The sequence below is a fragment of the Pteronotus mesoamericanus genome, unplaced genomic scaffold (genome assembly GCF_021234165.1).
Source record: "Pteronotus mesoamericanus isolate MK-2021 breed Mesoamerican mustached bat unplaced genomic scaffold, CSHL_Meso_final scaffold_85, whole genome shotgun sequence".
NCBI classification, from domain to species: Eukaryota; Metazoa; Chordata; class Mammalia; order Chiroptera; family Mormoopidae; genus Pteronotus; species Pteronotus mesoamericanus.
The window spans coordinates 29,864,433-29,891,987 of NW_026555329.1; the positions used below are offsets into that span (position 1 = coordinate 29,864,433).

General features: G+C 34.9%; 1 protein-coding gene and 1 pseudogene across 3 annotated transcripts in view; both read left to right on the plus strand.

Moving 5' to 3' along the window:
• CACNA2D1 (calcium voltage-gated channel auxiliary subunit alpha2delta 1) overlaps positions 1-27,555 on the plus strand; it is a 551,478-nt gene that overhangs the window by 24,594 nt on the left and 499,329 nt on the right. The gene's annotated exons all lie outside the window — the stretch shown is intronic.
• On the plus strand, positions 22,555-22,707 carry LOC129063594 (uncharacterized; annotated as a pseudogene).

Sequence of the window (27,555 nt, forward strand, 5' to 3'; positions counted from 1 at the left end):
AGGGAGGCTAATTTGAAAAGTTTTAATTTTCTTCTAAAATAACATAATATGGTAATAGTCCTTTTACTTTAGGACCTTTTGAGTTTGAATAGTATGAGTTTGTTCACATGTACATTTTTAGAATGCTAATGATGTGATTATGAATACAAATGTGTAGCTATAAGCAGCACATTAAATACACAGTTTCACAGAGGTGTACATTCCTGGGGTGCATAGTCTTATAGAATCAGAGGTCAGGCTTACTCTGAGCTATTAGTGCTAGAACTAAGTTCACCTTCTTAAAGAAAATATTTTTATAATAAACATTCTGGACACATATACCTCCCTAAAATGGATCAAAAACAGTTACAGGCTGAATCAATACTGTGTGCATTCTCTTTCAGGACTTGACACTCTTTCCACTCCTCCCTCCCCTGGATTAGAATGCTGCGTACGTGCTTTTAATGCTCATTGCTGCTGTCGCTTCCCACACATTAATGCTCAATATTTCATTTGCGGGAGTTACGTTTAGTTGTTCTCCCCACCTTTATTTTTCCTTCTTTGATGCTTTATTTAACGAGCTCTGTAATGCGTGTAGGCTCTCATTTGTGACTTTGGCTTTCGTGCTAGACACGGGTCCATGGGTACAGTGCTTGATGTCTCCGTATCCATTTCCTCATCACTAAAGTACATTCAAATGCTTTATCTTACCGAGCTCCCTGTGTTGTTGTGACATTCACATGAGGCAATGTATATGTGAATACTTTGAAACTCCAGAGTACAATATTGACATGTGACATTAGACTATTCAGTTTCCCCCCTAAGCCAATGTGCTGGATTTGTATAATATTTAACTTCCCATGAAGGTTGGTGGTCTGCCTCTTTCTCAGGACGTTGATTTTTCTGAGCTCATGTTGTATTTAAAATGCAGGTTAGATACCATCTAAGGTAGACACCAGCATTTGTATTCTATGACTGTAAAGTAGGGACTGGGTTAAAATTACACCTTGATTTATTATTCTGGTATTTCATTGAGTAGAATTCTGGCTGAGGGATTAAAGCAAGTTATAAATGCTATTCATGATAATATATTCTCATTAATAAAATAACTCAATATATAGTCTCATTTTATGTATATCTATAATATATATGTATATATGTATATGTAATATATGTGTATATATAATATACATATATACTCACTCACTAATAAAATTAATAGAATAATTTAATAAACATTGCCAACCATGGCCCAGGCAGTATGCTAGTCTCTGAAAAAATAGAATCAATAGAACAAGATTGTACCTTAGATAATTTATGGAATAGTTATAACAATATTTAACATTTAAGTGTTTGTATGTTCTATCTTAAAGCTTTATTTTATTTTTATTATTTTTTAAAAATATTCTGGGTTTATAGGTGTTATGATTATAATTAAGAATTTAAAGAAAAACTCAGTGAGCTTTTCCAGAAATGATGCATAATAGAATAAGCATTTATTTTTCTAAGGAATAATGGGGCCTTAGAGCCAAACCTGTCAGCTATCGTCCTGGAGCTCCTCAGGGACATGTTGGTCATACCAGTGAGACACATGCAGCCAGGCAGAGAGGGGGAGACTTCAGCCCAGGCCACAAAATGCAGACACATTGTTCCTTTGGCTGAGAAATCAGGGCATGAGTAGAAGTAAACTTGCTGATGACCCATTTTCCTTTAGGTAAATGTTAGATATTTTAGAGGGAAAATTAGTAAGTCCATACAAAGTTCCTTTTGCACTGATATAAAAGTGGCTCATGCAAAATATGGAAGGTAAAGAGTCATTAACTAAGAAATGTCTAATTAAGAACTGCTCAGAAAAGTTAGCTCAGAAATACTAATGTAGTCTTTGAAAATCTTAGTTTGCATAACAGATACAAATAGATATGTAGACTAATTCAAATAATACTTCTTTAATTTTGAAGGTAAAACAAATGAAATACCTCACTTTTAGCAAACTGTTAATAATTATTTAAATAGCTTATAAGCAGTTTAGAGCATCTTCTTCTCATCATTTTGTATCTCTGGAGCAACTTGGGAAATGTTTTAGTTAATTCTGAATTTACAAAATGTTTTGATAATCTCAAGGGGGATGTACAATTTTTCTCTAAATATACTTGGAATTTCAGGTGTTCTTTTTAACATAGGTTTCTGCATAATGTTTCCCATTTATATCAAGAATTGATATTTTCTAGCCTAAAGGGTAAGGCAAGAAGCAATTTAATATATATTTCAAAAATAAAACTGGTATTTACCAGATTAACAACTGATTTCTATTGTTGAGAACCCTATCAGAGGGATTACTGAACTACAGGCACAGAGAGCTCCACACACAAATACAGACACATAATTGGAGCTCTGAATAGGCTCTGGGAAGAATGATCAAGAACCCAGAGGACAGAAAAGTACTTTTTTTATTTTAAATCAAAGTTTACTTTTTAAGAGGACTCCTCATGTAATCTTCTCATGGGCAGCAACTCAATTACATTCTTTGAGATTCAGTCCCTGACTTAATGGTTCGATTTACGGCTTTTCAACTTTACGATTGCTATGCTCAAACCTTACTTCGTATTTTGAATTTTGATCTTTTCCTGGGCTAGTGATCTGTGGTAGGATGCTGTCTTGCGAGCACAGCTCCCAGTAAGTCACTCAGTCATGTGGATAAATGGCTGAGACTCTATAGTCTACTGTGTTGCCAGTGTTTCTTGGATGTTGTGTTCTGTGTTTTCACATTCCATCATGTCTATAAAATGCCCTCTCCTGTATCCCGCTTCTGGTGAGAAGAGGAAGGCAATTACAAAGATAATGATATGTGTGTGCACATGTGCATTTTAGTTTTAGTTTCCACTTGAGGTAAGGAATTTAATATCTTGAGGTACTCTCAATTTATATGAAATAATTTCAACATCTTATCAAATTTAGACATATGTTGTAAGAAATTGACAAAATGCAAAAGTCCTCTGTTGAGGTTTACTACTCAAGAAAAAAAGTTCCCAAAGTATTTTCTACCCCTATTAGCTTCTCTGCTCTATGTGCCAGAAAAATGGGCAGAAACAAAATGTCCATGCACCTGTACGGAAAAAAGGTTTTGAGAGTTTGGATTCCTGGATGTGAAGATTATGGGCCTATTAAATGTCTACAGCACTTTAAGTGATATTGCTTCTTGATTTTTTTGATCATCAGGTAGATTTTTGAGTAATAATTTGTTGTTGGCAATAAATATAATTGGGTGCTAGATGTCAAGTAGTATACTATATTGTTTTACTTGTGTATTGTATTTAATTCTGACCTCAACCCTATAAAGCAGTGACTGAGACATTGCTTTTCTCTTTTATAAATAAAGAAGAAGAAGCCGAGGTCTTGAGCAGTTGAAAATCTGTCTGGACTACATAGGTGGTGGTAGCGGGGTAGAAATTCAACTCTGATCTGTCTGATTCCAAACTTGCTCTCAGCCACAAAGTTACATTGCTGTCTCTTGCAGAACTGCTCAGGCACCAAGTATTTAAAATAGCATTTAAAATAAGGATGACCTTATTTGGGTCATGAAAGATGTTCTTAGGAAACTTGTAGTTTTTCTTTAGACAATAACTTTTAAATGCAGGCCATTTAAAGTACTATTTCTCTAGCTGTATCAATGCCTTTTAACTCTTGCTTCTTAGATAAAAGTTCCAAAAAGAATAAATTAAGTATTAATAGAATAAACATTTTTCCCATAATACACGTGAAAGAAATCTTCAAAGTAAAAGACACAAATGAATATCAAAGAAACTCCTTTTAGAATGTAATCCTATGAGTAGTCTTGAAAGATTAAAAGAAATTCTCTTTGTGATTATGAATTTGAAACAGCTGGAATGAATTGTCATGATCAACACAACTGAGGATCATCTCTGAGAGAGAGGGATATAGAACGTTAAAAGACTCATCGCTTGGTACTGAGGTCACCTGCTTCGTAACAGACTAAAATAGAAGAGAACAAGTGTTAAGAATTCATTCTGCCTTCTCAATGCTTTTGTAGCTTTATTTTTAGAGCTCTGCGAGCAGCAGTTGGGAGTATTGTTTGCCCTTAAGCGCCTGCTCAGTCAGTCGCGCCCTCTCCCTTGCAGTCTTTGCCTCCTTTGACAGGTGTGAGGGACTTCCCGAGTGTCGCAAGCCGGCATCTGGCGTCAGCCGCCCCAGATATAGCGTGCGTCTTCAGCCCACTGAGGTCATAAGAGAGGTAGTTTTTCTACTGCCTGTTAACAAGTATTAGTTTTTTCTTGAGGCTAAGCCAATCAAAAATAAAAGGGTGTTGGATAGGGAGTGGTGCAGGAGTGATAAAAAATTTAATAAAGAATGGATTAAACTACTCTGATGGAGTGATTCATAAGGAAAGGATGCACAGGAATATTTCAGTAGCTCCCTTACAAAACCTAAGCTATCATAAATGTCCCAAACCTCACAAACATACCATTTTTTTGGGGGGGGGGGAATAAAGGCACAACACATTTTTTATTAAAATTGTGCATCTGTGTGTATGTTTCTGAAGGAATCAGAGGAACTATTATTTAGAGATTTGTCCATAGTATGCTATTTACTTAAGACAAAGAAAGTGTAGCAATTTAAAAGGTATTGGTAAGAGTCAGAGTTTCAATATTTAAATATTTAAAACATGGGGAACAGTAGTGAGCAGAAGAGGTTTTAGACAATGACTTTCTCAGGAACTGTCAGCAGTTCCTGTTGCTCTTTGGAATTTCGGGGGATACAGGAGTTTCATAGCACAGATACACATTTGGATCACCTAGGAAGTTTTCAAAAATTACAAGTGCTTGGGTCCTACCCTAGAGACTATGATGATTGGCTTGGAATTGGTATTTAGGAGAAAACCTCCCTAGATGATTTTATTGTGTAGCCAGGGTAGAGAACCATTGACTTAGAAAACTCAGCTGGAGAGCTGTGCATGCAGAATTATATACATCTAATTATATTTGGCTTGCATGACTGCAGAATATAACATATTTTAAAACATACTGACATTAAAAATAGGTTTTCTTTACTTGATAATCTATGCATGACTGTCAATCAAATACTTGTTGAATACCTACCGTGTAGAGGACACAGATGGAGAGAGAGCCTAAGGAACCTAGCATTTTATTTTTTCTTAAAGAATTTGGAATCTGAGGTATAATAGATATATCTTAAGAAGTAATTAATGTCCTAAAGTTATATGTGCTTCACAGCAATGTACAGTGGTGCTGTATAGTGAATTCAGGAAGAGTAGCAGCTCTGGGCTCCTGTGGTCATGGAGCATCCACCAAAGGTTTTGCAGTTCTCCGCAACACAACTTGTCTTTTAAAGCTTTAAAAGCTTCAGTCTCTGAAGTTTTGCTGGTAGCTTTAAAGCGCTGAGATTGGGTTCTGACAGGTCTTTCTCCTGTAGGTAAGTTTTCCTCATTGAGTCACATTGACTTGGGACCTCTCTCAATTAGCTGATGTCTTCTTACGGTTACAACTGCCTGGAGCTTGAATATGATGTTTCTCTAAAACAGTAGCTTTTGACTGGCCTTACAGAATGAACAGAATTTAGGTGCAAGAATAGTAGGCTGAACTTTCCATGCTCTAGATAAGCAGGGCACCATATCAGCCAAAGGTAAGGAGTATACAACTGATTGAAAAAGGAAAGTTATTGCAATAGTAACCACTTATACAATTCATCTTCCATGTGCCCCATCTGTTAAGTGCAGTTTTGTTATTATCGTATGTTTACCACTTTTGTCAGGTATTAGTTATTTTTATTTAGTAAAGAGGGTCAAAGAGTTTACAATACTGCACATTAGTTAAGTCATCAAGTCAAGTTTTAAACACAGTCTAGCAGCCATTCTGATATCTCTCTTCACTAAGCTGCATTGCCTTGTTTATAGGGATAGTGGGAAGAGACAAAAGGAAGATAGAGGAAGAGGGTGGCTTGTGGAATGCCTTGAACACCAGTCCAAAGAATGGATTTCATTCTGGTGGAAGCAGGGAGCCATTGAAGATTTTTGAAAGGAGAATGCATTTTAGTTATTTTAGAAGGCTTATCAGGCAGGGCTGTATAAGTTAGATCAGTTCAATAAAAATACTTACTTATTTAAAAATTATTTATTGAACACAGATTGAGTTCTACACAGTATCTAGTCCCTGAGAGTAGAGTTGCATGAATGAGTACTGTTAATTTAGAAGTCTCTTTGTGTAATATGCTGTGCTACACACTTTGGAGATAAAGAGCAATAAGACGTAGCATCCACCCACTACATATCTTATTATTGAATCAGTCTTGGATAATTGGGTTCCTTTCTTGGTGTTCCTTTTTTTCTAAATGACCTCGTCAGATTTTTTTCAGTTTTAACTTTCTTCCTTTTTAAAAAATTTATTGTGGTGACAGTGGTCAATAGGGTCATGTAGGTTTCAGGTATACATTTCCTTGATTTGTATTTTGCATAATGTGCCCAACACCTAAAGTCAAATCATCTTCCATCACCATATATTTGGCCCTCTTTACCCTTTACTATCCCTGCCCCCTTTCCTCTGAAACCTTCTTGGTGTTTCTTTTTATTTATTTATTTATTTATTTATAGATAGAGGGGAAGGGAAGGAGAAAGGAGGAGAGAAACATCAATGTGTGGTTGCCTCTCATGCGCCCCCGTACCAGGGATCTGCCCGGCAACCCAGGCATGTGCCCTGACTAGGAATCGAACCGGAGACTCTTTGGTTCGCGGGCCGGTGCTCAATCCACTGAGCCACACCAGCCAGGGCTCTTGGTGTTCTTGTACACCCAGTTACAACATGACGGGTTTGGGGGTGGGGGGCGGGGAGGGCTACACAGGGATCATCAAATATTTTGTAGTGGTTCTTCCAGATGGTTTTAACTCAAGGGGATGAAGAAATGAAAGGGAAATATGAAAAGAAAAAAATAATAACCAGAGTGTCTGTGCTTCTTGAAACTTTATGTTTTGTTTCACATAAACTTCTGTCACCATGAGTCAATATGTAGCATGCTATGACATCCTATATTAATGTTCAAATATTAACTTGAACATTAAATTAATGTTCAAATATTAATTTTTACTTTAAGTGTAGAAATAAGTTTCTCATTGTACATAACATTCTTTTTATGAAATGTTTGATATGTAGGATACTATAACAGGTTATCATAAGTGGGATTATATAAAGCAAGAGAAAAATATGTATTGAATTATCAAATGTTATTTTTATTTGTGGCAAAGATCTATTGATCCCCTTAATCTGACCAGTATATATATATATGTTTTTTTGTGAACTGTCTTTCTTGATTGTTGACATTCTTTGAAGAAAAACGATCTACCATTAAATGTCAATACTATGGCCAGAGCACAGAGCAAAACTGACCTCATGATGTATAATCCTGTTTCTGGGCTTTCTTAATACCATGCTCTGACCCAATCTGTGTGCACTGCACCTCTGATTGAGTAGGGACCTGTGAGGTTGCTTCTAAGGTATCCTCAAAGTCGATTAGCATTACCTATTGCTTACACATATGAACTGCCTTATTCATAGTCATTACTGCTCTTTTTCAATTGCATGCCAATGTCATTGGTATTAATAATTTATATTTGGTCTTGTGCAGTTCATTTATTTTTTGTTAAAAGGAATCCCTACTCACAATGTTAGCAGGCTTTTCTCTTAGTCATTTTTGTGGCCAATATGTAGATAATCAAGAAAAAAAAATCGTTAAGTGTATTAAAGCATCAGTAATCTTCCAAGAGTAAGGGGATACATAAAATGTGCATTTTATAGAGGTATAGAAATATGAGGTATTTTGTGCATGCTTATTTTACTTATCTAGTAACACAAAAAACTGAAACCCAAGTAAAGGTACTCAAATATGGATGTCAAATCCATCTCCCATTGCCTGTTTGGATTTCAGATACATATATTACATAGTTCTAGCAAAGTACGCTCACATACCTAGTGTATGTGCTCTCTTGTGGTAACATTGCTTAAGGTTGTAGGCGGATCCCTCAGAAAATACTTGAACAAAGAGTTGAAGACAACTGTCAGGCAGCTGTTAAGTTAAGCTGTGCTGGAATCCTCTCTGCCAGTCACATTCTTCAAATGGACAGAAGACCTGTACCATTAAGAGATCTGCCTTATTGAGGTCTTTATAATATTTTTAGAGGGGTACTAAATATAATATTTGAATGCTGAAGATTAGTTTTTATGTGAGTATATGTGGCCCCGTCACTTAAAATTACTTAAACAATAACTGTTTATTATAGTTATTCGATATCTGTTTTTTGTAATTAATTTCTCGATAAAGTTGAAAAGAAAGTGGAAAGTCTAAAACTAATAAAGTAATGAGACAAAAAAATAATCCAAGTAGTGTAGATAACGATTTACAGAAAAAAAAGTAGTGCAGTGAACACTAACTAAGGCTATGATTTCTGAGCCAGGGCTTCTCCAAAATTAGAATTAAAACAAATAAACAACAACAAACTTTATTATTTTTTTAAGCAGTTTTAGGTTCACAACCAAGTTGCGAGAAAGATAATACAGAGGTTTCCCATATAGCCCCTGACCCCCACAACATGCAAAGCTTTGCATAACCTCCCCCGTTATCAACATCCTTTTTCTTTTGTATATAACACAAGCACCCAGGCTATATAAACTGCCAGGTGGAAAGAATAGAGGATGTGACCCTCTCCATGATTGGCTGGGGAAGGCCTTTCCACAAACACCATTTAAAACTATAATCTCTACACTTGAAAGGTAGCTCCAATTATACAGACCTGATAATTTGGACTATATCATATGTAAGCCCTGATTCTGAGCCATGTTCCTTAAAATCCCCTTCTGAATTCCACAGATAACATTGGTACTGGCCACACAGCTACGGTATGAATTCCTATACTTGGTCTTTCTTTTTCCTGATGATCCTCTCCTAAAGTTTTAAACAGTCTTTTTTCTTTTTTTTGGTGGGGTCCGTAGTGTTGCAGTGCCTTTACTTAGAAATAATTTCCCCAGCTTTAGAAATGTGACTCTGTTCACATAAATTTAACTTATCAGTATATCTTAATTTGTATATTGAGTCAAAAACTTAATTTTATGTATTTTAGATCATTCTTCTAAAGTTTAATATACACACTTAATAATACATTTAAAAAGAAATACATTAATTGTCTATTATTTTCATGTTATAATTATCTTAATTAGACATACACGACACTTTCAAATTGAGAGTACTTTTCATTCATCATTGAACATATTTTATGTTCAGAACCCCTAAGAACGGTGATATGAAGTGGCTAATCATATAATTTTAAAAATGGCAAAAAGAATATCAATAGTTTTTTGCCAACCCACCCATTTTACTTTAACAAAAGTTATTACAATACCAATAGTATTTTATTTAACCAGTTGTAAAACACTGTTGCTCAGTATTCTCAAAATCAGCTAACTCAGAAAAGGAAGGTATCTTGGATGCTTTGGACTTTTCTATTTAAATCTCTACTCACTGCCCCGAAGTAAATATAGATTTAGAACTTGAGCGACAGCAACAAATGCTGAAACCTAATTCGGAAATCTCAGTGCTCTGATAGGTCATGTTTGGCAAATCACTGCTGTCTCTGGACTTTACTGGTCCGGCAAATATCTTTTTTGCTGACTGCAGAGGGAAACTTTGGGAGATGTAGGGCACAGTCTCATGGTTTTCTTTTCTGCTTGTGTAAAATTAGTCATACTGACTGAGGATGTGAACTAGTGAGTTAGTATTAAAAGGTATCTAACTGTGCCAAATGTGATATTCTGTAATACATGTAAAAGCAAGCACACAAGCAAGAGAACTAAATTTATTCCTCTGTAATTGAACTTTATTTTAAATTTGAGCTCTCTTTGAGAATGACAGTAGAAAACTTAGTTGCTTGTAACTAACAATAAATTTAAGGATTCTTCACTAACCTATTTGAACCAGGGGGTACAATTAAGATGTGAGGAGGTCCTAAGTAGTCTCGGGGCTTTAAGAAGGAAGCGTTCATCTAGCATCCTTTGAAATGAAACTAATCTGTTTTGACCCTTGTCCCTATACAGATCCTTAGATATGCATGTTCCTGCACATACCACTCTGTGTCCTTCTCATTGCACCCATGAAATTCACAGGTCTCTGTCAGCCACTTCCATGTCTCTCTTCTGGCTACAGTTTCAGGAACTTACTTAGAATTCCCGTCCAAGAACTTGACTCTGCTGAGTACTTTGAGGCCCTTTGGCTACTAACTCAATGTAGCAACTGGACATGGGGAGGACACAGAGAAAGGGGGAGAAAAAGTGTGTTCTTACTGAACAGTTCTCACAAAAACTATTCAGTATTTACATTATTAATATATTTTCTCATATAGCTTGAATGTTTCCATTGTCACTACATTTGGCAAGGGCTTGTGGCCTGGTATGGGGAAGACTGGAAACTCAAACAATCTTGAAAAGTCCACAAAATCTAAGAAAAATATTTTTCTTGATATGAATTGTAACAAAACATTCTTTTTCAATGTTACGGAATTGTAAACGTCTGTCAGCCTTGGAGGGACTCGAGGAGGACGGTGAGATCACCTTCCCCCAAAATTTTAGTTTTCCGCCTCTGTGCAGCATCCACATAGTTTAGGGGGGCCCTGATTCCATGCTAATCAGGGCAGTATTATCCCTCTTGATGGGGGTGGGATGGCGTCCAAGTTGGTTTAGAATGATATCTGGGACTACTTTTCAATGTATAAGGAAGAGAATATTTCTTTTCCGGATTTTGTGGGATATATGTAATGTTGGAGATTGCTACACAAATTTGCTTCCCTAAGTAAAACCATGATGAGAAGATACAAGGAAAAAGGCACTATGAAAACAGTGGCAGGAAAAGAGAACTAGAGTCCTATGTAAACCACAGTTGAAGTCCATATTACTTTTAGAGACTTTAACAAGTACACCAAAAATAATTACAGTAAGTGTGTAAGCAGTTTGAATGTTCTGTCTTGGGCTACCAAAAACACTCTAATGTGAAGACACATTTTTTGATGATTCTTCCTGCAGAGTCTGGTCATTATCCTGGTATCTTGACTTAAGATATACTTAAGTTCAAAAGTGGAGCACATCCCCTCCCTTTCTTAGTCCAAACTTCTCTTCCTTTCTCTTGACTAAGGGTATCCACCCTCCGAGTGTTCTGTGGAAAATTTAGAATCACCTCAAGGCCTCCCTTTTTTATGCACCTTCGTTTCCCTCCACCGAGAATCAATTGACTACCATATCTTTTCCTAACCCCTTTCCTGTCTCCATTGATATTGGCTTACATCAAACTTTTCCCACCTCTTAACTGAATTATACAATTTTGTTATTAAATGTAATGATCTGTTAAAATTGTCCCTTAACCACAATAGTCTGTCTTTCACATTGCAGTCTAATATCTTAAACAAACAAATAAACAAAGACAGACAAACTTCTGTTCTTCCTTTCTTTAAAAAACTTCATTAACTTGCATTGCTTATAGAATAGAGTTCAAACTCTTGAGCCTCAACCTACTTTTTAAGATAGAACTTCATTCCGGTCTTGCTTCATCCCTTAAAAAATGAGAATAATACTAATAAAGACATGCATATAATGCGAGGATTAATACAGATAGTGTTTGGAACACTGTAGGCTCTGGATTAAGTGGCAGTTACTATTGTATGCAAAAGAAAAATACTAGTTATTGCCTAAATATTGCCCTTGTGACTTTGCACATGCTGTTCCTTTCACCGGCCTTGCCCTGCTCCCTTGTGAATGAATGTCTTTCATGATCCAGCTAATTCCTTTCCTCTGTGCCTCTTTCAGAGCTCCCTCTGTTCTACAACCTGCATTTTTTGGATAACTTTAATAGCATTTACCACATTTTCCATATACGGTTTAAAAGCTCTTTAAAAAATTTAAAAAATGCAAAGCCTATAGACCTGGAGAGCATTATGGTAGGTGAACTAAGCCTGTCAGAGAAATGCAAATGCTATATGATTTCAGTCATATGTAGAATTTGATGAACAAAACTAATAAGCAAAATAGTGACAGACTCATAGATAGAGAGCAGGCTGACAGCTGTCAGGGGTGGTGGCTGGGTGGGGGTGGTGGTGGAGGGTTGAGTGAAAGAGGAAAAAAAAGAGAAAAAACTTAAAGGCAAACTACAGTATGGTGATTGCCAGTGCGGGGCGGGGGGAGGAGGTGACAGCATGTAGAGGGGCATCGATGATGATGGAAGGAGACTTGACTCGGGGTGGTGAACACACAGCACACTGTACAGATGATGTGTTGTGGAATTGTGCACCTGAAACCTGTAGAATTTTGTTAATGAGGGTCACCCCAATAAATTCAATAAAAAGGAAAACAAAAACAAAGCCTGTTGTTTTCCTTTATTGAGTTAATTGAAAATAGAAACTAAACCCTGTTCACCTGTCTAAAATTACAGCTCTACTCTGACACTTCTCCACTTTATTTTTCTCTAGCACTTACAAATATTTAATATTAAATGATATAATTATCTAAATGATATAATTTACTTGTTTCTTAAATTTCCTAATTTCCCCACTGAAATGCATTTTCCACTAGGGTAGAGAATTTTGTCTTTTCATTTGCTGCTGTATCCCCTAGTCCCTAAAAGAGGTCAACATATTGAGGGAATGAATGGATGGATGTCTAATTTATATTTTTTCCTAATGCCTAACACGATAGCTGGCATAATTTAGGTGACAAAAGAAGTTAGCTGAATACATGAATGAATGATTCTATAATCATGGAAGATTAGACACGTGATTTGGTGACTTATGTGTAGAAGACTTTTTATTATGGTTTAGGTGCATTTAATTTTGAGAAGGTAAAGGTGAATGGTAGTGATATTTCTCAAGTACTCTATTGATATTTTTGGGTTTCCTGCCCCTGATATTGAGTGTATACAATGGAAAGAGAGAAGGTGAGAGGGAAGATGGAGCCTCTTAGTTTTTACCTCTTTACAAATAGTGAATTAAAATTGTTATGTAGATAAGTTTTACCAATCACTCTGTTTGCCAGTTTCTAAAAGGGGCATGGAAACCTAAAGTTTTGTTATTAAGAGCTTGTTTTTCCTAAATTCTTTTATATTTTGAGACTAGTTCAATTCTACATAACCATTTAAAACACAAAGTTGTTGTTAAATCACCAGAGATAAATAGAATTGAGTTGAAACAAGAGTGCCGTTTAGTGCTGATTGTGACTTCTGTGAGACTGAAAACTATTTCATTTCATAATAATCATGTCCTAGCCAGATATTGGTGAGTGTATTGGTCACATTTGAATTGGTGACTTAAATGTTGAAGGTTCTCTGTTCCAATATAAAAATAACCTTCAGCTTATAATTAAAAGACAGAATGAAAGAATAAAAAAGGAAGAAAGGAATGAAGGAAAAAGGAAGGAAGGCAGGGTGGGGAAGGACAGATGGAAGGAAAGATAGAAGGAAGCTCGGGAAGGAGGGAGGGAATGAAAGAGGATAGTGAAGGAATGCCTCTTTCTGGTTTTTGGTTCCAAGAGCAAATTACTTTGGTTAGTAACTCATGTGGAATGAAATAGAGAGACAGGACATGCAGCTTTTATTAACAATCTGGAAATACATGATAAATATGCAAGAGTTTAAAAAGAAAAACATTTAAGTTCACAACATCAGAGATTGGTTAGAAATATGTAAGAGGATTTTAATGTCTCGTTTGAAATTTTGTGAGACATTGTTTTCAGTTAAAGAATACAAAATAGAAGGTATCTTAGTTTGTAATGTTAGGGAGTATCAAACTTTCATTCTCTACAAGTATTTGATATTTTTCATGTCTACTCTGTTGCCAGTTTGTGGATCATGCATTTTAATATTTTGAATAGTAGTTTAGATCTTGGTTTTATTACAGATTTCCTTACTTACTTGGATACAAAATGTAGCAAGGGTGCTGTCAGAAAAACCATGCTTTAGCATAATGGTGAGCTTCACATAAAAGAGTGTTGATTGAAATGTGGGGCAGTGTTACAGACTGAGGAATAGTTATTTGGAAGTGAAGAACTAGTGAGATCAAGGAATCCCCAGGGAAGAAGTGTATTGTCAAGCCACTAAAGTGGTGCATCAACTGTGAGAAATGCTAATACTAATTTTAAAGAAATGGTAGCTGAATTAAGACTGTCCAAATATTCATCTTCATCTTTAAATACCTAAATTATGGGACCTATGTTCTTATACTCAGAAAAATGCATTGTTTAAAATTACACAAAACTTAAAATTTGGAAAGGAAGAGCTTGGGAAATAAAGGACCAAGAAAGCAATTGAGAAGGTAATATTAACTCAGAAAAAAGTCATTACTAACATTTTGAGTTGGCTTAAGTAGTTAAGGGTAGAGTACTTTTATTTTAAATTGCATATAGCAAAAGTTGAACTAATAATCACCAAAGTAATATAATATATTAGAAAGTCCAAATAATTCTATAATTCTGTGAAGAGAAAATTATATTTAACTCTGCAGTCTTTAGTTTGTATAGCATTTTTATATTATTATCTCACTTAAGCATATCAAACAAATGTCAGTAATGTATTTTGCCCATTTTATTTTTTTTACATACATTGATAGAGACTCAGAGTAGTTAAATGGGTTGTCCGCTTCACTCCAATCATCATATATATATATATATATATATATATATGTGTGTGTGTGTGTGTGTGTGTGTGTGTGTGTGTGTGTGTGTGTATCATCAGTGACTCAAATGTTTAGTTATTTTGCAGGTTTATTTGATAATTTTACACTTTGGAATATCAAGAATAAACATTTCTTTATAATTGTTTTCTTAGTCTTCTTTATATCTAGAAACAAATGAACATTTTAGTATAAATACCATGTGGCAGTGAGTAGCTATGCCTAAGAGAGATCAGTCACTAGTAGATATTCTTATAAACGGATTTTACGTTCTGGGAAAATTTATTCAAGTCTTTGTTTGTATTACATTAAAATAATTTCAGATGTGTAGAATGTACATCCCTTTTGTTTGCTTATTTACATGGAAGTAAAATACCCAAGAGATTAAATATTATTTTTTGTTCCATTTTAATTCAAATATATATCTTATTAGCTCCTCTTTTCACTTATTTGTATTTTTGTTAGTGTAGATGTTATGATAGTATTATCTGAGTCATTGCACAACTTGAACACACATGTGTAGCCTTCAGCATGGATTATACATTTTTTATTTGCAAGAACGTACTTAGCGTCGTTTTTTGTGGAAGAAGTCAGCACTTCCTGCAGGAAAATGCAAGATGACCTTCATTTTCATTACATCATTAAAGTAATACATGTCTGTGTATATGTTACTATATATGCAGATGTTGTTTTAAGGTAATTCAAGTGTCGTTGCCCTTTTCATTTTTTTTCTTGTAATGTGCCATTTTATTATATTTGAAACCTTCAGGACTGAGCTGGAACACTGATTCCTTTTAATTTAACCTCTACAAAAATCATGGAAATTGAATTTTGATAAATCAAATTGATAGCACTTTTGTATTATTTTTATTACAATAATTTTTAATTTTTATTTTAAAATACTTTTATTTTTAAAATAAAATATTTATTAAAAATTTTACTTATTTTGTATTAATTTGATAATTAAATTGATATCACTTTTGTATTATCATCAGGAAAGGAGAACATTATCTTTCAAGGTGCGGGCTAAAAATTTTATTTCTTGTCTTTGCTATTTCCTAATGATGTATAAGGGGCACTGGACCATTTCAAACCAATAGTTATTGGATAGGACCCAGTAATTTTCCTTTTGAGGCATTTGGAGTTTATGAGAAAATAGATAAAACATATCAATTGTAATAAATTCATTCATTGTAAACTGATAGCAATTTAACATGTCACCTTTCACAGAGGTATTTTAAAAGTAAAAATAAACACTTTAGGAACAAGTTAATTTTTAAATTTTCCTTTAAATTTCACCATATGGAATAACCAACTTTACTTATGCAACAATCCCTGCTTTTTTTTCAAATTTTATTTTTCAATTATATTTTACATTCTCTATTATTATGTTTTAGTTTCAGAGTTTCAGGTGTACAACATGGTAGTTAGATAATTATATACTATACAAAGTGTTCCCCCCGATATTTCCAGTACCTACCTATTTTCCCTACCTATATTCCCTACGCTGTACTTTACATTTTGTAGCTACCAATCTGTACTTAATCCTTTCACCTCTTTCACCAGCCCTGCAAACACCCTCCCCTGGGGCAACCGTCAGCCTCTTCTCTGTATCAATGAGTCTTTTTTGTTTGGTTTTAATCTGTGCAAAGAAACAATACGAAATTTAAGAAAAAAAACTATTGTGTGGAAACATTTAAGGTAAAGAGCAAATATTTTTGTGCTGTATTCTGTCTTGGCTTTCCATAAGATTAGTACCTTTTTATGACATGGATAATTAAAGTTTCACTGTCTTTTGAATTTAAGCAGATTAATCTGGATAATTTGAGGCTCAGAATTAGATGAGTGGGCAAAAAGTCAGGTGAGTCTGAGCAAAAACCGAAGGTTGCACTGTGTAATTTTTGCAAGTCCTATTCAGTCTACTGTTAGAAATTATGAGGATTTCCTCCCAACACATAAAGCATTCAGAGTACGTAACTTCTTTCCATCTACTTATGTACTTGAGGGGTCAATGTGTTGTCAGATTCTGAAGCCATCTTTGAGTTAGATTTTTTCCACCTTGGTACTCTGTGCTTTCTGAGATTTTACATGGTTATGTGAACTGTGAGTGATGCTCAGTATTGACTAGTACAGTGAAAACAACAGATGGTAAGATATTGATAGAGAAATTTGTTAATGGGCCAGTGGTCTTGCTTAGAAGTAGAGTTCTTTACTAAATTTTTTCCTGATTTTCTACACTATGTACCTTGGAGGGAGGAAAGAACACAAAGGTCCTTTTATGTTTCTTCATGGGGAAAAAACATGAATGTCAATCTTAAATGAAAACCACCTTTAGTAAATGGTTACTACATCATCAAAAAGAACACTTTTCAAAACAATGTAATATCTATGATTAACATAAAAAATTTATTTCACTTTTATAAGTGTCGATTCCAATAAGTGGCCTTTTCTACACTCAGTACACAGTTTTGTACATATTCATGTCTGTGTGGAGGGGAGGGGCTGATTCACAACTGACTGTAAACATCTCAGGAAAAAGATGTCTCACAAGTCGTTTGTATAGGGGATATGGGCAGGGCTTCCTGAGATCTCTGGAACTGGATACGTTCACAGTAATGCTCAATAAGTCCTTTTTCTAGGAGTAGTAGTATTTTGCATCTTTGCTATTTGTTTCTTTGCTAATTGGCTGTTTGTTGATGATATAGTCTTTAAGATCTGCTTTAAGGGATCTCTAAAGAGTCGGTTGAGCTTCAACTCTGTTTCAGCTCCAGGTCTGCACAATTATCTGAGAACAGAGAAAATACTCAGCTTTCTCAGCAGGCTTTTCTTTTACTCAGAGAAGATAAGGTTAGTACAAAGATGAAAGTTAGTGACCTTGCTCGCTGTTAGTGGCAGCTGAAGACCCAAAGCGGGGAACTGCTCTTCTTAGCCTTATTCTCTCAGATTCTTTAACTTAGTTCTATTGTATTAAATTGTTCTGCTGATTGTCATTCAAATGGCCCACACTGCAGTGTCCCTTCTGAAAACCTTTGCAGGTTTTTGGAATGCTATCTCATCTTCAATTTGCTTGTTCTCCCGGAACCCCTGAAATCCCAGAGAAAGTCCTGCCAACTCTGTCTTCTTTCCCAAGATCCTATTGCATGTACATCACATCACTGAATAGCATATGAGATATATTTAATGTATCTGCTTACTTATTTTTACATGAGCTAGTTCATACAATTCTCCCAACTGATCCAATAAATTAGGTATTGTTTTCTGCATTTTAAAGATGGGGAAACTGAGGCTGTCTATGGTCACTCAGGAAGTGTGTCAGCTTGATGATTAGAAGGGTGCTAAGGCAGAGAGACTAGGAGATCATTCCAGTAGAAATAACACCATATATGATTGTACACCTAAATGTGGCTTTGTCAATAGAACATATATTTAAGAATGGAAATGAAGGACCCAGGAAATCTTTTTAAAAATCTTTAAAAAATTAGCGTGTATGTAATATGTAAATAAAAACTGCAATTCAGTTGTTTGTCAAATACCCCCACCTTACGTATCTCTGGTATGCATTAAAATGTTTGGGGGTAGAAATGACAGCTAAAATGACAACTCCGAAAGAAAGTAGGTATTTAAATATAATCTTCCACCCTGATTGTCTGACTTACCTTATATATTTTTTCAGTTATAGAGTTTTTTTCTCTGTTTTTCTGGAGAACAAAACAAAGTATCAAATTTTGAGTTGAGATTCTGAACATTCGCATATGCCTTTGCAGTAAATTATATAATCTTGTCTGCAAAAGGTGTACGTAATACAGGGCCTTACACTGATTTTAAGCAAGTCTTTTCCTTTCTTTTTTTTAATGCCACTCTGAAGAAGCAAATTAGCCTAAAGTTTGGTGACCTTTGATGCCCCCGAAGCCTGCTTGAGTGCTCTCTGCCTCCCAGAATGCATCCTGCCATTGTCCTCTCACGTGCCCTAGAGCTGCTAATAACAGAGATACTCTGACCTTTGTGGGTCGGATATGAAATGGAAAATACTCTGAAAAATGAATGGCTGGCCTGAATTTATTTTCACGGTTTTAGCAGTTTTGCTCTCAGAGCAGATAACTGGTGGTTAGAACATCTGGAATTTATTTTCTAATCTGTCTGTTCTCTGGCTAGTCACACCTCCATTTAGCCACTAGTAAAGTAAGCCAACACAAAACAAAATCATAGCTTCCTTCTTTGATTGTGGAGTATAATGAAACTCCTGGAAATTTGCTAATTGGCAGAGTGAAAGTGAATTTGTAAGTAGAAAATAAGTACTTCCTCCCTGTTTTCTCTCTCTAAAAAAAAAAAAAAAGACAACCTACCAATGGAAAGGCAGATGGAGGGATGAGGTAATTAGCTCTAATTTAAATTTGAACTCAGGAACCTTCACTGTGAACCTAAATAATTTATCCTATTCCAATACATTTAAATTACCTTTGTTACTTCTCATTTACATCTAGCTAAGAAAATAACAACACTATCACTACTTCGTTCTCAAGTACGAAAAAGAAAATGTCTAAAACACTATTGGATAGCCTGTTTTTGGTTAGTTATTCCTCCTGATTTTTTGACCGCTTCAGAGAACTAAGGGTTTAGTTAGGATTGTGAAACCTGATAGTCTCATGGTAACATTCATTGTTGCGTCACCATATCAATATATTACAGCTTCTTAAGCAAAATTTGCCACCCTCTGGACTCCCAAGCATACTTAAACATTTGTGTTTTTGGACAGAAATATTAAATTTGGCCTTGCAAAACTAACAGTATTGTTAAAAATCTATGTTTTTGACGCAGATCTGAGTTCACTGCTCCGGCATTGATCTTAAATTTTACATAGAGAATAATATTCAAGGAAATGCCCTTTTTAAGAGGGGGTGATATTGGAATAGCAAGGAATACTTTACATTTTGAAGGGTAAGAGTGTTTTGATAGGGCTAATATGGATTACTTTGCTAGACATCATAGTAAGGGCACTTAAAGTTTTGTAAAGGACATATGGCCATTGGCAATGATATTTTTTTCAAAGAAATATCTTAAGTGCAATGATTAATAATTAAACTGTCACAACTATTCTTTAACCACATAATATATCTTTACATGCTACTGCTTTATGTATGTACATATGATATGTGTAGTGTGTAAAGAGTGCTAATCTAATTGCCTTAGATGGATATAATAATTCTTGATTGTTAGAATTCAGATTGTCATAATATACTTTTACAATGAAACAATTCACAGTGAGTTTGATACTTTTCCTTATAATGTCTTTAAATGGGTGTGGAACTCTTATTTCATTTTACTCTTCATCCTTGCATTGTGTGTTTCTGCTACCTTGTGGTTCTTGATGGGTACCCGCTTGGGTTCAGAAGGTTGTGATTATTATGTTAAAATGTAATTTGAAGCAAGAGTTAATTTCTTCCCTCAATTGCATGTGTAAATGTATCTCTAAAGTATTGTATAATTTTCACTTATTAATAATGTGGAGTTGCATTTGATGTTAAAGTTTCTACAGGAGAACGCAGTACAAAATGGAGGGCATTCAATACTAGAATTTTTTTTTCCCTTGCTTAACGTACTTATTGCTGTGGTAATTGCCAGATGAATAGGCAAAAGATGCTGCTTACTTAATGGTAGCTGGTGGTTGCTAGGTGACTTTACAGACAATTCCAAGAAAGTGTGTGTGTGTGTGTGTGTGTGTGTGTGTGTGTAAACTCTCTGGGGAAAAAAACCAACATATATTTGACCATAAAAAAGAAAGATTTCCAGGCTAGTTTGTAAAGCCTATTTAACCCACACATTCTGGACAGAAAATTACAATAGAACTATTTCAACTCTGCCTGACCACCAGGCTTTCTGCCCACGCACTCTTTGGGAGCCCTGTGGGAGTCTTTTACTGCTAGGCACCACAGGTGGGGGATGGAGGTGTGGGGCAGAAGAAACAGGTATGAAAAAGTCCTTTTCTCTCAAGATCTGATCATTCCTTTCTTGGTAGCTTATGATCCACTCCAATTTGAGATTAGGAACTATTTTTTTAACTCCGCAGTGCGAGTGAACATTCTCCAGCCTCTTTGGGAAGCCAATTGTAGGGGCAGAAAGGGAGGGAGGAGCAAAGCCCAAGCTGAGCAAAATGTGATCCGGCTCCTCGGGGAGCTTGCAATCCAGACAGAAGGTGCGTGATTCTTAGCTTTGTGCTCTTGTGAAAGAGTGAGGTTTTGTAGATGTTGAAACAAGGAGGAGAAAGCTCTTATTGCAGACAGAGGAGAAGGATTTATTTACATTGTGTCCAGTGTTTCAGTAGGGTCTGAGTAGGGTCAGCAGGGACATTTTAATACATTAATGTGATTTATGCTCGCTCTACACGCATTAATTGATTCTTACATCATGCTTCCTTTTCCCTTGTGTCTTGCATCAATGTTCAGTTAAAAAGAACTTCACCTTTGCTATATTCAGCAGCAAAACAAACTTCCCGCCGATTTCTGCCCTAACTTCAAGTGATTTCAAATTATACGAAGGTTCTCTCTTCCTTAACCAGCCAGTCATTTTTGTCATTTTCTTCAAGGCAAACAAATAAGTTTTACATTTTTTAGCATTTTAATGCAATGTTCATTTCATATTTTAAAGCATATATTCTTTCTAGGACAAAGGTATTTTTTAATTTTTCTTCATTTTATTACCAGTGATCTATTTTTCACATTTCAAAAATATTTTACACCTAATTGCTTTAGTCTGCTTGGGCTGTTAAAACAAAATACCCCAGGCTGGGTGGCTTAAATAACAGGCATTTCTTTCTCACAGTTGCAGAGGCTGGGAAGTACAAAGTCAAGATGCTGGCCTGTTTGGTTCTTGGAGGGAACCTGTTTCTCTGTTTGCAAGGAGACAGCTTTTTTCTGTGTCCGTCACATGGCGGAGAGAGGAAGGACATCTCTCTCTTCCTTTTATAAAGTCACTAATACCATTATGAAGGCCACCCTCTTGGCCTTCTCTAACTGTAATTACTTCGCAAAGGTCATATCTCCAAATACAGTCAAATTAGGGATTAGATAGAGCTTCAACATATTAATCTGGGGAGAGGCACAAAATTCAGTCCCTAGCCCTGAAATTAAAAAATTTATCCATGGAGCTTTTTCAATTATTGTATTTATGTTTTAGTCAAAATGAAACTTGATAAATGAGAGATTTAAGGGTATCCTATAACTCAACAAGAGTTATTTTTTTTCTGTATATTTCAACATTTCTTATTTTAAGCACACAGTTGATGATATGTGGTGGATATGCACTTCATATAAGAATGCACATTTTTCCAGAAGCTGCTTTTGGCTTTTTTTTTTTAGTTAAAAAAAAAATCATTTGGCTTTTCAGATATGTAAAATTTTGGTTATCTACATGCCTTAGTGTAAAGAGGCACTTTATTTAATAATCTCAATGTTAGAAATTTTAATTTGTGTGAAAGAGCTTTGAATAAAATAGGAATCTAGCATGTGTATATTAGTAAAAAAGCACTAATATCAAATAAACAATTCAAAATAGGGGATTTTAGGCAACACAATGGAAGTCCTTGTGTTGATGGGGGCAGGGAGAATTGAGAACAGGTGATAAACAAAAAGCAATGTAAATAAATACCATTGTGCTTCTTTCTGCTCTGAACGCCTCAGCCTATTCAACATTCCTTTGAATTTTTTATACCTATTTGTTATTAATTTATTTTTTATATACAAAGACCAAGAATGCTGTCCATTTTTATTAGGATTACTTAGTATATTCTCTCTATTCCTTGTTTCAAATACCGAATTCTTCTGATACCCCTTTCCCTTATAACTGTTAAAAATCCTCTTCCTACACTTGCCTGGCAGAGGAGGTGCCGTGATCACAAAGGTAGTTTTCCCTGGGTGAGGCTTATCCATTGCACTCCAGATATGCTGACCCCTTCGGATTTCCCCAAATGTGGGATACCCCAACTGTATAATTTGTGGTTGTGGGGGACTCCCCTGGCTTTAAAAAACATACTCTTCCTTCTTTCTCAGTCTACATGTTTGCTGCTCTATTTCTCCTCAATGCTTTCTCTTCCAAACAAGGGCTGAATATGAATAATTGAATGACAAATAGTTTTTAGTTCCGAGTAGCAATGGTATAGCTGCTAGACTTGCCTATAAGCATCTTTGGCATGGGAAACTAGCCTCAGGACCTATTTTTCTCTTTTGGAATAGGTCAGTGGCTCAAAAATTTCAGTGAAAGAAGCTGAAGTACAAGGTCTTGTCTACAGGAGAAAAATATCCAAATGACTAATAATCTATTTTCTGATCAAGGCTGTATTCTAAGTGACAAATGTGTAAATATTCCTAATGTCTAATTTTACAACTTCTACTACTGACCTTTAGATTATTAGATAAAATAACCAGTATCAGTTTTTCTACTACTCCTGTAGAACTTAGGGTGTAGAAGAAATCACAATATCATTTCAGTAGAAACAATTGAATGACTGAATCCCAAACATCGGACAAGGAGAGACTTAAAGTCATCTGCAAATCCCTGCTACTATTATGTGTTTTAATGCAGAAACATCTCCAAATATATTTGCCCTTTGTTTTTAGAAGAAACACAGTTTGTTTCAATTTATGAATACCAGTCATATAATGGATTTTTTTTTATACTCTTCCTGCATATCTAAACATGTCACTTGATTAGTTTTAAATACTAATAACTCATCTAATCTTTTCAGAAGCACCATTTTAGGCCATGTAACGTTTATGGTATCACAAAGCTTATTATGGAGGAGGTGGTCCCCTTACATTTACATAGACAACCAGTGACAAATAGAAGGTCATTTTCTGATTTAAGGGGTCACTTTCCTTTCTTCTCTGGAGGGCTGCCATCCCGCCCACTGCCCCTCCCCTAACAGGTCTCTGAATAGTCTCTGTGAATGGGCCAGCACGTGTCTGTTTAGGCCTCAGCCACTTTTCGTACAATACTTGAAAAGAGCCGGTGCAGGTCAGAAGTGAATGGGATAGCCCAGAATCACTGCTGAGAAACATGTTCAAGCAAGTCACAAATTAATCTGGGAGTGACTTCAGACAAAGAAAACAAAAGAACTCTTTAGGGTCTAAATCACCCACTTGACAGAGGAGGGCTCCCAGAAAAGTAGCCCTGCTAAGGACTAGTTATTTCTGTGTTCCTTTCCCTAATTCTAATAAGTTTTAGAGGTAAAAAGACAAAACCTGCCCATCAGAAAAGTTGGGAAATTTCCTTAAATTGAAAAGAAGTGCTATATGAAGTTATTTATTATATATGTCTGCTTTCTCGCTATAACTCTGTATGTATATAACCCAGCTTCAATTGGAACTTTTTTTTTTATTACTTTGGCATTCTATGCACCTTTATTGAGGATGCATTTTTCAAGTTAGGAAGCTTTGTTTCTTCTCTCCCTGATGTTTGGTTTTTACACTTGATCTTAGCCAAAAGGCCGAGAAGCGATGATGTGTGGTTTTTAAAAGAGCCTCATGTGATATGGGTAAAGTAATGAGATTCTATTAATATTTTTATGTACTTATAAGTATATTCTATTTATTTATGGACATATAAGTAGACTTTATTAATATTTTTGTGGAAAAATGTGATTCTATTAATATTTTTGTATTTATTTATGCACTTATAAGGAGAATATAAAAATAATGAAAAGTTAAGGCAGAGAAAGGGTAAATGTAAATAAGAGGCTAGGGTGGTTAGAATGCAAATATGTAAACTGGGGGATATTGCATAGTTTTTAAAAAATTGGCCTGAAAACTTTATTATTGAGCTTCCTAGAGGCCAAAGTAAGAAGGGACATAAATCTGTTATGTAACTTATATATGGAGGTAATGTACTAATTCCACAGGGGAGCTTAAGTATTTTTCCTGGTACCTAGGTCTGAAACAGATTCTTCCCATGTGTTTTCAATTCATGAGTTGTTGAAGGATCAGTAACTATAAGATTGGATTTTGTAAACGTCTGTCCATTACAGCTGAAGGTATAATAGCAAAGTACAACTTTGGAAGAGTAATCTTACAGGGTTTTATGATAATGTGGTCCAGGAACAGAGCTTTGATCCACAAATAAAATCTAGATTACAGAGGAATGTCTTTTAAACTGTCTTCCATAAATATTGTTGCTCTTTATCAGGCTAATGATAAAGGCAGTCATAAAATATTTAAGTATATATTCTCTATAAGACTGGAGCCTAGATAGCCATTGTTGCTTAGTAAGCACATTTTTTATACAATAACAGCAAAAGAACAATTGGTAGGTTAGAAAGTTTTGTAAAAATTTGTTTGCTCAAGTTTCAATTTTTCTGATCCAAGTGCTTACTTAATGGAGGCCCATGCCTCTGACCTGGCACCCACCTTTATACAAAAGGTGTTCTAAGAGAGTGTCTGGAGTTGCACTTTATGTAATAGTTATGGATCACAATGATATAGTAGTTATGGATCACTCAGTGATCAGTTTTCTAAACTAATTCCCAAAACAACCAATAATCATGAGATATTTGTCTCTGTTGTATGGACTTTGATATGAATTCTTTGATATGAATAACAGTTGTTGTAGCCTTACTTGACTTTTTTATACTTTTCTGATCAGTCACAAAACTAATTTTCCTGTGTAAATTTCATTATCTTCTTTGGAGGTGAGAAAATCTGAGATTTGAAATGAACTATGCTTTTATGCCAGATAGAAACTTTCTGCTTCTTGGATAACGTATAATGGGAGACAATTATAATTAGAGAACAAAATGTAAATGTAATAATTGTTGACAGTTTAAAAGTAATGCTATTGTGAAGTGACGCTGGGTTACGTGAGCAAGGAAAGTGGTGAAGGGATGTGGCAAGGTACGCATTTTCTTCTCTTTTTATTCTGAGGGAGGAAGAAACATTGCCTAATGCCCGTGGCATATTTAATTATTAAGATGAAAATATTGGAAAAGTTAAAAAATAAAATTATACCTAAAAAAAGTTGGGATAAGGGAGAGAGAAGAATGGTTGGATATATGGGGGAAGATAGAAAACTAGTAAGTGTGAGTTAATTTCCATATATTTTATAGGAGTGAGCAGGTACTCCTTACAGCTGAAAAATCAAGAAATGGAGGCAAAAATAGATTATTTCAAGTATGAACACGACCATAACAAGAGGAAACTTTACTTTCATTTGTAACTTCCCATTCCAGGTATTACTTTAATGTTTTTATACAGGTAATGAGTAGATATATCAAGTGTAAAATTTTAGGAAATTTTCTGAGTAGTCAGTTTTTCATGTGTCTGAGGAAAATACAAATACTTATACACATTTTTAAAAAATGTTATTTTCAGAAAAATTCAGAGAAGTATAAATTAGATAAACATTATTTTTGTAAGTGCATGCAATTGTTTTACGGGTAATCATGAAAGAGTACATTTGTATTTGTTAAAGTGCTTTACAAATTTTAAATGGTTAAAAATATTAGGTGCTTCTATTTTTTATCACTGATGTCTTTGTAGTTGTTTTTTAGGGAGAAGTAAATGTTTAATAACTTCATGAGAAAAAATGTCCTATGAATTAAATTTCCATGGATTATTTTGACCCATGCTCTGAAATTTATCATTCAATAGACGTGGGACTAGATTAACAAATGTGTAATTTTTAAAAGCACCTATTATAGTGCAAGTAGTTATGGAAACACACTTTAGGGACTGTGAATAAAATGTAACTGGTATAAGTCACTAAAAAAAACCCCCAAATCTTCTTTTCTTAGTTTCTTCCATCACTCTTGTTTAATAAGAATACAAATATAAAGTCTTAAAGTTTATAGCCGGTGGTATAGAGTTGAAAACTGGCTCAGACACACATGCACCAGCAACAACAGCAGCGGCAGCAACAGAAGCAGCAAATTGATTATAATCAAAACAGGCCATTTCTTCTGAGACCTAGAACTCTACTTTGGTCAGATGACTACTTGAATGTTGGTTTCAGGTCTCAGAGACAACTTTTTATTTAATATGTTTATTAAAAATCAGATTGTTGCCTTTCCCTATTTATTTATTTATTTATTTATCTATTTATTTAAAGTATAGTTGCCATACAATATTATATTAGTTTCAGGTATACACATAGTGGTTTGACATTTATGTATCTTGTGCTCGGAACACCACACTAAGTCTAGTAAGCATCTCTCACTGTGCAAAGTTATCACACTATTATTTACTATATTCTTTTTCGGTTTCCTCACCCATCCCTCACTCCTGTCCCCTCTGGCAAACATCATGGCAAAGTTTGTTCTTTGTTTCTGTGAGTGTATTTTTGTTGTTTGTTAATTTGTTTTGATTTTTTAAAATTCCACACATAAATGTCTTTCTCTGTTTGACATATTTCATTTAGCTTAATACCGTCTAGGTCCGTCCATGTTGTTTCAAATGGTAAGATTTCTTTATCTTTTATTGTTGAGTAATATCCCATAGTATATATGTACCACATCTTTTTTATGCATCTATGGGCCCTAGGTTGCTTCCCTATCTTCATTATTGTAAATAATGTTTCAACGAACCTAGAGGTACATGTATCTGTTCAAATTAGTGTGTTCATTTTTTTGATAAACAAGATGCTAAAATACCAAGGAATCATATTCTAGGAGGAATAATAATTAATAATTTGGCATTTTTTGCAAACCCAGAGAATTCATGACAGAAGTAAACATATAATGTGAGTATCAGAAATTTAGGGCTAATGAAATTTAGTCCTAAATTTAGAAATTAGCCTTAACTTTAGAAATTTAGGACTAGTGAAAAATCATAGGGCGACAGAGTATGGTACACCTTAAAGAAGTTCTTTCTGTCAAT